The sequence below is a fragment of the Bos indicus genome, chromosome 12 (assembly GCF_029378745.1).
Source record: "Bos indicus isolate NIAB-ARS_2022 breed Sahiwal x Tharparkar chromosome 12, NIAB-ARS_B.indTharparkar_mat_pri_1.0, whole genome shotgun sequence".
In the NCBI taxonomy this organism is placed as follows: domain Eukaryota; kingdom Metazoa; phylum Chordata; class Mammalia; order Artiodactyla; family Bovidae; genus Bos; species Bos indicus.
Window position 1 is genome coordinate 10,935,096 of NC_091771.1, and position 13,024 is coordinate 10,948,119.

The 13,024-nt window shown below is 43.2% G+C and overlaps 1 non-coding gene across 1 annotated transcript; it reads left to right on the forward strand.

The window, feature by feature from the left end:
• The first annotated feature begins 5,334 nt into the window (after positions 1-5,334).
• Positions 5,335-5,407, forward strand: TRNAG-UCC (transfer RNA glycine (anticodon UCC)). The gene has a single exon. It is a non-coding gene; the product is annotated as a tRNA-Gly (tRNA).
• The last annotated feature ends 7,617 nt before the right edge of the window (positions 5,408-13,024 follow it).

Sequence of the window (13,024 nt, forward strand, 5' to 3'; positions counted from 1 at the left end):
GTCATTTCCCAGAAATCTACCTGAGCCAAAGATATCTTTCAAGGCTACTGAAATGTGTCAGATGAAATGTGTAGGATTCAGGTGTCAGAAAAGAGTCTCATTGACTCAAAGGTTCATTGTACCAAAGGTCTCGCCCTTAGCAACTGCACCCTCCCTAGCAGCTCAGAAGTGGACGCTTAGGGAGTGCTCTCATTAAAGGCATACAGTCCCCTGGGAGAGGGGATGGATTGATGGCTGGCTGAGATAACAACCACCTCTGCCACACAGAGCCCCAGTTAGAGGTTAAGAAGAGAATTGCCTACAAGCAATTTACAAGGAGCAGCTAGGAAATAAAACATGATGTCAGATGGGCCTTTGAAAACCAATGTGGGAATCTGTTCCTTTATTTTTTTTCTGGAAAGAAACAGAAGGTACAGCCACTGGCTACATTTATTTTTGGAGCAGGGAGAAGGGGAAAGAAAGGGAATATATAGAAAAAGATGTAGAATATGGATTGATCTGATTCAACCCTGGAGAAAAACATTCATCTCCATGTGTCACGGTTAAGAAGGGTCACATACTCGTGACCTTGCTATCAGAAATGCATGGCTTAGTCTTGCTTTTTAATAGCAGAAAGAGCAAGAATGCTGGCATGAGGTCATTCTGGAATCAAAAACGGAAACATACGAATGCCTGGTTCATCTTCCACCTTACACAGCCACATTGTGTTCTGGAGCAGTATTCCTCAAGATTTAATGTATAAATCACCCAGGGACCTTGTTCACATGCAGATTCCAACTCAGATGTGGAGCAAGACCCAGGATTTTGCCTTTGTAGCTGTTCCCAGGGAATTCCCTAGCAGTCCAATAGTTGGACTCTGCACTCTCACTGCTGAGGGCCTGGGCTCGGTCCCTGGTCAGGGAGCTAAGATCCCACAAGCCAGACTGTGAGGTCAGAAAGAAACTGAAAGGTTGTTGTTGAATCACACAAAGACGCTGGGATTCTTGGCCCCCGGATGAGAAGAATTCAATCTGGGGCCAGAGACGAGGCTTGATCGCTCCGAGCTTTGTGTAATAAAGCTTTATTAAAGTATAAAGGAGATAGAGAAAGCTTCCGACATGGGCATCAGAAGGGAGCAGAAAGAGTACCCCCCTGCAAGTCTTCAGCTGGATGTTATATAGTCACTAGCAGTCTGTTAATAAAAGAAAGGAATGTCTTAAAACTCAGAATGGCACCAGGCCCCTCACCCATTTTGGGATAATCTTGCATTTTCCCTCATGCATTTTGGGATAATCTTGGCATCAAATGGTTTATCCTGGGCCATAAAATGATTAACTTGAATCTTGAAGAAGGGCAGATCACCATATAAATAGTTTTATTTACATAGATTAGGGGAACAATATCTGAGTATAACATGCTGGTTTGTCAAGTAGGTTCTGAGCCAAGAGGCGGAACCGACTTGAAGACAGAGTCTGGGGTAAATGCATAGCACATTAGCATAGCTTAAGACAAACATTTCCATGAGAGAAATGCATTGGTTATCTCTAGGTTTGAGAATAGTTAACTTCAGGTGAAACCAGGTGTCATTATGGCAACACAGTATTTTAAGAGAAACCTCTTTTTAAATTTGTATAGAGAAGGAAAAAAATATCACTAGCTTGTTTCCTCCTGCCGCTTAAGAGAGAGAAAAATGTCTGACGCTTGCAGGCTATTTCCTCTGTTTGGAGACCCCTGGCCTTTCTGCCTGTTACCCTCCCAAAACCAGGTTTCCTGGGGATGCCAATGCCGCCAGTCCAGGACCACATTTTGAGTAGCCAGGTTCTCGGGTATCTGTGATTGAGCACACTGCTACTGCTGCTATGTCGCTTCAGTCGTGTCCGACTCTGTGCGACCCCAGAGACGGCAACCCACCAGGTTCTGCCGTCCCTGGGATTCTCCAGGCAAGAACACTGGAGTGGGTTGCCATTTCCTTCTCCAATATGATTGAGCATAAGGTTTATTGAATTAAGAGTAGGTGTGATTTTAAAATGCCTGAAGGTTAAAACAGAGAGGAACCTTTAAGAAAGATAAGTCAGGTTACTACCCAGCGTATGTAAATAACTCCTACAGCTCAACAGCAGTAACAACAAAAATTTTTCAATGGGTTAAAACTTGAACAGTTATCACCAATCGTTAGGAAAATGCAAATCAAACCACAGTGAGACACCATTTCATATATGTTAGAGGGTATGTTATTTTAAAAAAAAAAAAAAAACAGAAAATAACAAATACTTGGAAGGATGTGGAGAAACTGGAACTCTTGCACTTTGCTGTCAGGAATTTAAAATGGTATGGCTTCTATGAAAAACATTCTGTAGTTTCTCAAAAAATTAAACATAGAGGATTTGGGGGAAATGGAGAGATAAGAGGCACCTGATATGAAGAACTAACTCATTGGAAAAGACCCTGATGCTGGAAAAGATTGAGAGCAGGAGAGGGTGGCAAAGGATGAGATGGTTGGATGACATCACTGACTCAATGGACATGAGTTTGAACAAACTCCGGGAGATAGTGAAGAATAAGGAAGCCTGGCGTGCTGCAGTGCATGAGGTCACAGAGTGGGGCACAACTTAGCGACTGAATGATGACAAAGAGGCATCAGGAGAAAATAATCTGAAAAAAGAACATACAGATTCTTTTTTAGATTCTTTTATATAGATCGATAGATATCTGAATCATCTTGCTGTACACTTGAAACTAACGCAACGTTGTAAATTAACTATATTTCAATTTTTTTTAATCAAATTAAAAAAAAAAAGAAGCACCAGGAATATTTCTCTTCACCTAGACAACAACAGCACTGGCAGAATCTATCTGATATAACTAATTTGGAGCTCTGGAGTCTATTGAAGGCTTGCAAATTCTGGGGGCAGACTTGGGTGGTAAATTGCAGTTAATTGCAGTCAATTTCAGTTTTCAGCAGCAGTAGCAGCTACCTATCCGCCAACCCCAGCCATGAGGCAGGCAGCTGTGCATGTGTTCCTGGCAGAGCTTGGACACAACTTCCTAGAGCCAGGGTGGGCAAAAAGGAGCCTGTCCTCCGAATATCAGTGCTCTGTGCTCTGGTCACTGACTGCTGCTTCTGATCACAGAGGTGCAGGTAAGAGACAGGCAGCCATAGTTGTACCTCCCCACCCCCACTGTTGCAAGCCCCTCCCTCTCCAGTTAAAGTAACCAGGGAATTTAAAGGGCCAAGGCTCTTTCCCCATGTCCTTCATTTCTCTCTTTTTTCGTGTTTGGGAGCCAGCCATTAAAGAGTAGGATGTTCAAAAACAACTGCATATATGAGGAAAATTAGAATGTAAACTCCACATACCCAGTAAAAGGCTCAGAAAAGACCTAAGAAGGTTTTTAGTTTACACCTCAGGCTGCTTCTCCCCACAGAGACAACCTGCAATAATAAAAAGCAATAACAAAGCCTGGAGAAAGGGGAGAATTTGACTTCTAGAATTACCTCATTATTAGATTCAAATGTCCAGTTTAAAAAAAAAAAAAACCCACAATGCATGCAAAGAAACACAAATACATGGTCCATTCAAAGAGGTAAAAAAATCAACAGAAATTGTTCTTGAGACAGACCTGATAACTAATCAACTAAAACAATTACCTTAAAAATGCTCAAAGTTCAGAAAATGATGTAAGAATAAAATGGAAATATCAAAAAATAAATAGTAAACCTAAAAAGAAACCAAAAAGAAATCCCAAAGCTGAATAATACAAAAATTGAAAAAATCACCTGGGGGCTTATCTGGTGGCTCAGATGGTAAACAATCTGACTACAATGCAGGAGACCTGGGTTTGATCCCTGGGTTGGGAAGATCCCCTGGAGAAGGGAAAGGCTACCTGGGAATGGCTATTCTTGCCTGGAGAATTCCATGGACAGAGGAAGCTGAAGGGCCACAGTCCATGGGATCGTAAAGAGTTGGACATGACTGTCTTTCACTCACGCAGAGGTAATTCAAAGGCGGGTTTAAACAGGCAGAAGAAGGAAGCAGCAAACTTAAAGAGAGGATGCGAAACTGAGGAACATAAAAAGTGAACAGAGCCTAAGGAACCTGTGGAATGTCAGCAACCAGATCAATATACGCACTGTGGGAGTTCCTGAAGGAAGAAAAGAGAAAGGGGCAGAGAAAAATATGGGAAGAAATAATGACTGAGAACTGCCCAAATCTGATGAAAGACAGTACGTACTTACAGTGGAGTACTGCTCAGCTTTTCAAAGCTAGGAAGTTCTGCAATATGCTACGACATGGATAAACCGTCAGAACATTACACTAAGTGAAATACACCAGTCACAAAAAGACATAAACTGCATGACTCCAATTGTATGAGGTACATAGAGTAGTCAAATGCATAGACAGAAAGTATGGTGGTAGTTGCCAGGGGCTACAGCAGTGGGCGATGGAAGTTAGAGGTCAGTGGGCATAGAGCTTCACTTTGGGAAGATGGTAGAGTTCTGGAGATGGATGATAATAGCAGTTGTAGAATATACTTAACGCCACTGGAACTAAAAATTGTTAAAAAGGTGAGTTTTCTGTTCTTTAAATTTTACCACAGGGAAAAAAAGAAGGTTAGCCAATTTAATCCCCCAGTTTCATGTGTGAAGCAGGAAAGACAAAGGATTATTGTGAATGACAAAGAAGATGGCTTAGATCAGTTAATAGGCATAGCTGGCTGGTGATGGAACCCTGAGACCTAACTCCCAAGTCCAAGGTCTGACCTCAGAATTCTGATGCTATGCTGGTCTCGAATGGTGCACAGACGCAAGCTTGTGTAGTGAAGAGAGAAAATGAAGTCTAGAGTCCAGGTATAATTCTGCCATTGTTGACTGTGACACATTAGATGAACCCTGGACTTTGCTGGGAGAGTCCTCTTCTCGGTAAAATATAGAGACCGATGACATTCTCATCAGCAAAGTGAAGAGAATGTCTTCCAAAATATTTTGCTGGAGATACTGCTCTCAAGAGATATCTGTGAGAGGGGGGCAGGGAATATGGTTTCGTAGTCAATATTTGGGAAATTCTGCAGACTGAATCTCTTTCTTGGATAGTTACAAAGTACATTAGCATGTTAAAGACTCTGAAAAGTTCTGTAGTAAAGAAATCTGTTGGTTTTTTTCTTTACCCAGCAATTTTAGTTGGGGCTCCGAAAGCAGATGAAGAGACAAAGATTTGAGTGAAAGTATTTGATTTGGGAAGAGAAGGTAAACAAGGAAAGGAAATTGAGAAGCAAATAGGGAAGGGAGGGCATCCTTGAAGGAGGCATTATTAAGCCAGTTGCCACTGGGGGCAACTGGACCTGAGTCCCACTGGGACTTTACTGGTGGTTCAGTGGTTAGGACTCTGTACTTCCAATGCAGAGGGCCTGGGTTCAATCCCTGGTCAGGGAACTAAGATCCCACACACCACACATTGTAGCAAAAAGAAAGAAAAGAAAGAAAGAAACTTATGTGATGCCTGTTCATAGCTAAATTATCATCTAGTCCTAAACACTGACCCTCCTCTTGCATGCTACAGAAGGCTGACCTCCTTCAAGGGCCTGTGGAACGACAGACTCCACCCAGGCTTGGCAGGTAGGAAGTCTCAGAGACAGGCCCCGAACTCCCATCACTTCATCCCTGGGAAGTGTGGGTATCTGTTTCTCAGGCTTTCCTCCCAGAGGTGACCTGAGAAAGCAGGCCATCTCATCTTTCACCACATTCATCCTTTGAAATGGAGAGGTTTCATCTAGGTTCTCAAGTTTGCAGGTTTGATTTTTTTTTTTTTTTTTCCAGTTGTATATGGACCACCTGAATTATTTGCTTGTGTTGACAGAGAGAATTCTTACCTGAGCCTGTGGAAAATCTGAGGTCAGAGATCAGTAACTCAGGGCTAACATCATAGCTGTCGGTATCAAAGAAAAAAAAGAAGGACTAATGCTTCATGAAGAAATGTGGTCAGCTCTCCAGACAGATGCACGGTCCCTAATGAAGCATCTGCTGAACAGTCAGTCCGTCCAACACCGCTGTCAGCATCCAGCCTCACAGCAAGGCAGCCAGAGCCTCGCTTTGGGTGGAAAAAATTACACTGGCCTTCGTTCAAGCCTCCTCACTCTCTTTAGCTGAGAATTTTAAAAAGAAATCAAAAACCAGAAAGAATTAGAGGTTTGCCGACTTTTTTCCTCACATCCAGAGGCTTTCCTGCTCCTAGGAAACATGAGGTTCATCCTGAAGCTCTGTTTACACCCTGCACAAACATATCAATAATCGTCCAATGATACACACACCTCGACTGTATTTACAAAATGTGAATATAAATTATCTGGCACATCATATTAATGTAAATACACTTAAGGATGTTTGAGTGAGACAATAAATGGACCTGTTTGTAAATACCAGATGCCAATGTGCAATCACTTCAGTGGGTTCATCCGAGAGCCTGATGCTGTGCTGAGGGGTAAGGGGTTCATCCGAGAGCCTGGTGCTGTGCTGAGGGGTAAGGAGGCAGTAGATTAGCTTACTTGGAACTGCTGTTTCTGCAGCAAAAGAGGGTCAGACATCGGCCATTTAATACGTTTCAACTTCACACAAAAGCGAATGACACAAACCCTGGGTTCAAGGAGTCAGTGGCTCAGGAGAAAAGATTCAGTTCAGTTCAGTCACTAAGTCGTGTCAGATTCTTTGCGACCCCATGAATCGCAGCACGCCAGGCCTCCCTGTCCATCACCAACTCCCGGAGTTCACTCAAACTCATGCCCATGGAGTCGGTGATGCCATCCAGCCATCTCATCCTCTGTCGTCCCCTTCTCCTCCTGCCCCCAATCCCTCCCAGCATCAGAGTCTTTTCCAATGAGTCAACTCTTCGCATGAGGTGGCCAAAGGACTGGAGTTTCAGCTTCAGCATCATTCCTTCCAAAGAAATCCCAGGGCTGATCTCCTTCAGAATGGACTGGTTGGATGTCCTTGCAGTCCAAGGGACTCTCAAGAGTCTTCTCCAACACCACAGTTCAAAAGCATCAATTCTTCGGCACTCAGCCTTCTTCACAGTCCAACTCTCACATACATACATGACCACAGGAAAAACCATAGCCTTGACTAGACAGACCTTTGTTGGAAAAGTAATGTCTCTGCTTTTGAATATGCTATCTAGGTTGGTCATAACTTTCCTTCCAAGGAGTAAGCGTCTTTTAATTTCATGGCTGCAGTCACCATCTGCAGTGATTTTGGAGTCCAGAAAAATTAAGTCTGACACTGTTTCCACTGTTTCCCCATCTATTTCCCATGAAGTGATGGGACCAGATGCCATGATCTTCGTTTTCTGAATGTTGAGCTTTAAGCCAACTTTTTCAATCTCCTCTTTCACTTTCATCAAGAGGCTTTTGAGTTCCTCTTCACTTTCTGCCATAAGGGTGGTGTCATCTGCATATCTGAGGTTATCGGTATTTCTCCTGGCAATCTTGATTCCAGCTTGTGTTTCTTCCAGTCCAGCGTTTCTCATGATGCATTCTACATATAAGTTAAATAAGCAGGGTGACAATATACAGCCTTGACGTACTCCTTTTCCTATTTGGAACCAGTCTGTTGTTCCATGTCCAGTTCTAACTGTTGCTTCCCGATCTGCATACAGCTTTCTCAAAAGGCAGGTCAGGTGGTCTGGTATTCCCATCTCTTTCAGAATTTTCCACAGTTTTTTGTGATCCACACAGTCAAAGGCTTTGGCATAGTCAATAAAGCAGAAATAGATGTTTTACTGGAACTCTCTTGCTTTTTCCATGATCCAGCGGATGTTGGCAATTTGATCTCTGGTTCCTCTGCCTTTTCTAAAACCAGCTTGAACATCTGGAAGTTCACAGTTCATGTACTGCTGAAGCCTGGCTTGGAGAATTTTGAGCATTACTTTGCTAGCGTGTGAGATGAGTGCACTTGTGCGGTAGTTTGAGCATTCATTGGCATTGCCTTTCTTTAGGATTGAAATGAAAACTGACCTTTTCCAGTCTTGTGGCCACTGCTGAGTTTTCCAAATTTGTTGGCATATTGAGTGCAGCACTTTCACAGCATCATCTTTCAGGATTTGAAATAGCTCACCTGGAATTCCATCACCTCCACTAGCTTTGTTCGTAGTGATGCTTTCTAAGGCCCACTTGACTTCACATTCCAGGATGTCTGGCTCTAGGTCAGTGATCACAGCATCCTGGTTATCTGGGTCGTGAAGCTCTTTTTTGTACAGTTCTTCTGTGTATTCTTGCCACCTCTTCTTAATATCTTCTGCTTCTGTTAGGTCTATACAGTTTCTGTCCTTTATTGAGCCCATCTTTGCATGAAATGTTCCCTTGGTATCTCTAATTTTCTTGAAGAGATCTCTAGTCTTTCCCATTCTATTGTTTTCCTCTATTTCTTTGCAGTGATCACTGAGGAAGGCTTTCTTATCTCTCCTTGCTATTTTTTGGAACTCTGCACTCAGAAGCTTATATCTTTCCTTTTCTCCTTTGCTTTTTGCTTCTCTTCTTTTCACAGCTATTTGTAAGGCCTCCTCAGACAGCCATTTTGCTTTTTGCATTTCTTTTGCATGGGGATGGTCTTGATCCCTGTTAAAAAGCCAAATTTGGGACTTCCTTGGTGGCTCAGTGAATAAGAATTCACCTGCCAATTCTGGGGACACAGATCTGATCCCTAGGAAGATCCCACATGCCTTGGAGCAGCTAAGCCCATGCACCACAGCTACTGAGCCCGTGGTGTGGCAACTACTGAAGCCCATGTGCCTAGAGCCTGTGCTCCGCAACAAGAGAAGCCACCGCAGTGAGAAGCCCGCGGTGAAGAGTAGCCCCTGCTCGCCGCAACTAGAGAAAGCCTGCACAAAGCAACGAAGACCCAGCACAGCCAAAAATAAATAACATTATTTTTAAAAAGAAGTTAAGGACATAAACAAGAAAAAAATTTTTGATGTAAGAACTTAGGTACAGGCAGCATGCTGAGGGTCTGGGGAGTTGATGGAGATGCCCTAAGGAAGTAACATTTTTGCCTTTTTGTAAAAAAAAAATCAAATATTACACAAATATTGAGAAAAGAAAAAGCTTGCCAGTCTTAACCTCCAAAGATGATTCATGTTACCAATAGTTTAGTGCATTCTAGACTTTGCCCATGCTTTTATTCTTTAAGAAAATTTGTTCTTATAGCCCATCTTGTTTTACAGAGTGTTTTTCTTTCACTTGACCATACATCTTGAACACTTGTCTCTTCTGTAGCAATCTCATTTTTCGCTGACTGTTCGTGGTCTTCCATTGTGAGAAGGTGCCGTAACTTATTTCACTGTCCCCTAGGGATGGATGTTAAGGTTGTTCCCACTTCTTGACATTTCCAACAAAGTTGACGTGAACGCCCTTGAAAGGACGTGTCTTTTTCTAGTTCAAAATCCTAAAAGTAGGTTTGCTAGATCAAAAGATACAGACATTTTATGTGTAACTAACATTGTCAGACTAGAGGAAATAAATTTTAAGTTGGTCTTGAGGATCAGAAGAAATAGGGGAATCAGATTTTTCAGACTTAGGTCAGCGTATGAGAAAGGACAGAGCTGAAAGATGAAGCAACAAGCCAACTCCTGTGACCTATGATTTAGGGCAGTGGCTGATGAGAACAAAACTGTAGTTTGGGGGTTAATTGTATGTGGAAGGACTGGGACCCTTACAGCTCCTCACTGGACATTTCCATCCCTGCCTTTTCCTCGAAACTCACACCCACCATCACAGCTCATACCCACTAAGCTGTGATCACTCTGAGGACAGTGGACGTGGAGAGGTGCTAGATGCATGATGGCTAATTTTATGTGTCTGGCTGAGCTCAGGGCTATCCAGACAGCTGGTAAAAGCATTACTTCTGAGAGTATGTGTCAGTGTCTCCAGAAGAGACTGACATTTGAATTGGTAGACGCATCACCATCCCCAGTGCCAGGGGACATCATCTAATCCATTGAGGGTTTCAGTAAAACAAAACAAAACAAAAAATGGGGAAAGGGAGAATTTGCTGTCTGTACTTGAGCTGAGATATCCATCTTTCGCCCTTGGACGTCAGACATTAGCCCTCCTAGTTCATCCGGCATTCAGACTCACACTGGGATTCTCAAGTTTGTGGACCTGAACTTAAACCATTGGTTTTCTTGGTTCTCCAGCTTGCACAAAGCAGACTGTAGGACTTCTCAGCCTCCATAATCCCATGAGCCAATTCCTCTAAGTCTCCTATTGTTGCTGTTGTTTAGTCACTGAGTTGTGTCCAACTCTTTCACGACCCCATGAACTGAAGCCCACCTGGCTCCTCTGTCCATGGGACTCTCCAGGCAAGAATATCGGAGTGGGTTGCCATTTCCTCCTCCTGAGGATATTCTCAACTCAGGGATTAAACTTGCATCTCTTCCGCCTCCTGCATTGGCAGGCAGGCTCTTTTCCACTAGCCACCTTGGAAGCCCACATTCACCTGTATCTCTACCATGCTGGTTCTGCTCCTCTGGAGAACCCTGTCTGTCACAGGAGATGTAGGCCATGGTGAAGGGTTAATGAGACAGATGGAAGCTTACCTAGCCCCCTTGTTTTGCTTGAGGGCTGTGTAAAGGGTCTTTCCTTAAATGTGAAGGAGGAGAAGGTATTGAGAGAAAAGGGAAAGTACTTAGAGACAGAGAATTTGAGAGACAAGGTGTAAGTGATGATATGAATGCTTGGGAGCATATGGTCTCTGAGCAGAGGGACTTTGAAGATAGGGTGTGTGCAGAGAGCCCTCTTTACCGTGGAGCCTGAGTCTTGGGTGAAACAAAGACTTCCAGAGGGCACGTGGGCACAGATGGTTTAGATGGAATGCAGTTCTGTGCTGGCCACTGCTGTGCAAACTCTTTCCTGGAACTAGTCTGCCCAAATTTGTTTCTGCAGCTAAATACCCTGGAGGTTTTCACTCCCCACCTCTCCTTTCCCAAGCGCCCATCTCCCATTTTTAGCTCTTATTTTGTCGTTGTTAACCACTCTCTAAGTGCTTGTATTTTCTATGTTGGGGCACGATTTTGCACAGAGGGGAAGTCTTGCAAGATTGCCATAGGGAGAACGAGAAATGAATGTGTTCATAAATGTCAAGAAGCCAGGAGAGGTTTTCTGACATCCTGGGTGTGGTGAAAAATAGCCAGATCAGGCTTTCATTACACTCCGTCTGATCAGTGTATCAGAAGGGATCCTTACACACAATGGGCTGTATTCTGTGATCCATGGGAAGTTGTCAAAAATGATTTTTTAAATGAATTGCTTAAGCTACCTTGTGCCTTGAGAAAAATGGCCCTGTATTCAGAAAAATCTCATTATTTAAAGAGGCAATTTCAGTAGCTAAATATTTGAACGTGGTTAAATATTTATAGATTCACAGCGTTAAATATTCAGGTTCCCTCTGGTAGGCAGATGACTTTTATCCTCCGTCATAGTCTCACAAACTCACGTATCTCTCATTACCTGCTTCCTTAGCTATTCTTGCTAGCCCTTTTGAGTCATCTAATTGCTCCAGCAACCAAGACATTTCTATCAACTCCTGCTCATTAAAAGGCTTGGCTTCCAATGATCCATGCCTCGAGCCAGAATCAAAGCTACAATGAAGTATCACCAATGGCCATCATCAAAAAGTCTACAAACAATAAATGATGGAGAGGGTATGGAGAAAAGGGGACCCTCCTACACTGTTAGTGAGAATGCAAATTGGTGCGGCCACTATAGAGAACAGTACGGAGATTCCTTAAAAAACTGAAAAATAGAACTACAGCAATCTCACTTCTGTCTGGAGAAAACCATAATTTAAAACAGTACACGCACCCCAGTGTTCATTGAAACACTATTTACGGTAGCCAAGACATGGAAGCAACCGAAATGTCCGTCAACACAGGGATGGGAAAAGATGTCATACATACATAGAATGGAATATCACTCAGCCACAAAAAAGTATGAAATAATGCCGCCTGCTGCAACATGGATAGACCTAGAGATTATCATTCTCAGTGAAGTAAGTCAGACAAAGACTAATATCACATGAGATCACTTATATGTGGAATCTATCATTTTTTTTAATGACTTCCCTAGCAGTCCAGTGGTTAAAACCCTGCACTTCCACTTCAGGTGGGCGAGGGTCCATCTCTGTTGGGGACCTAAGATCATGTGTGTTTTATGGCATGGCAAGATTTTTTTTATTTTAAATAAAAATAAATGCTATAAATGAACTTATTTGCAAAACAGAAACAGACTCACAGAATTCGAAAACAAGCTTACGGTGACCAAAGCGGGTGGAGGGATAAATCAGGAGCTTAGGATTAATATGCACATGCTGCTGCATAGAAGGTAGATAACGAACAAGGACCACTGTGTAGCACAGGGAACTCTACTCAGTACTCTGTAAGAACTGTATGGGGGAAAGACTCTGAAAAAGAATGGATATATGCATAACTAACTCACATTGCTCCATGCCTAGACCCGGAGTTAGCTCTGAACTGGAACCTTCCCTTCCGCTTTGCCCTTCATCCGCCCCCACTCCCTGCTTCCACCATCACCGTGGCCACCAGCCAGCTCCAGCTCCCTCCCCAGCTCTCTGCTGCCCGTTCCTTCTGAAGCTCCTACACTCCTCTCCATCTGAAAAAGGAAGGGACAGGCTGCCCTATGGGCTTGCTTCCTCCCCAGAAGCCCGAAGACATGATTAAGGACTCTGAGGAATGTCAAATAAATCTTGAAGTTTGGGCCAAAAGTAATAGGATTGAGATTTGGCATCAATTTAATCACCTTAGGTGAACATGTGTGACCCCGATGAGTTCCCACGCACTCTTTCATCCTTCTCTTTACTCAGCCTCCCATCTTTTCTTTAAAAAGTTATCTCCCAAAGAGACACAAGATGAATGGCCACAAGGGTCTGCCCAGCATAGAGACATGTTGAGCCCAAGTCAAGAGGTCCCTGAAACTACCTGCTTCATTCAACCTCCTCTTCCATTCTGCAGGGCTTCTTTGGTGGCTCAGCTGGTAAAGAATCAAC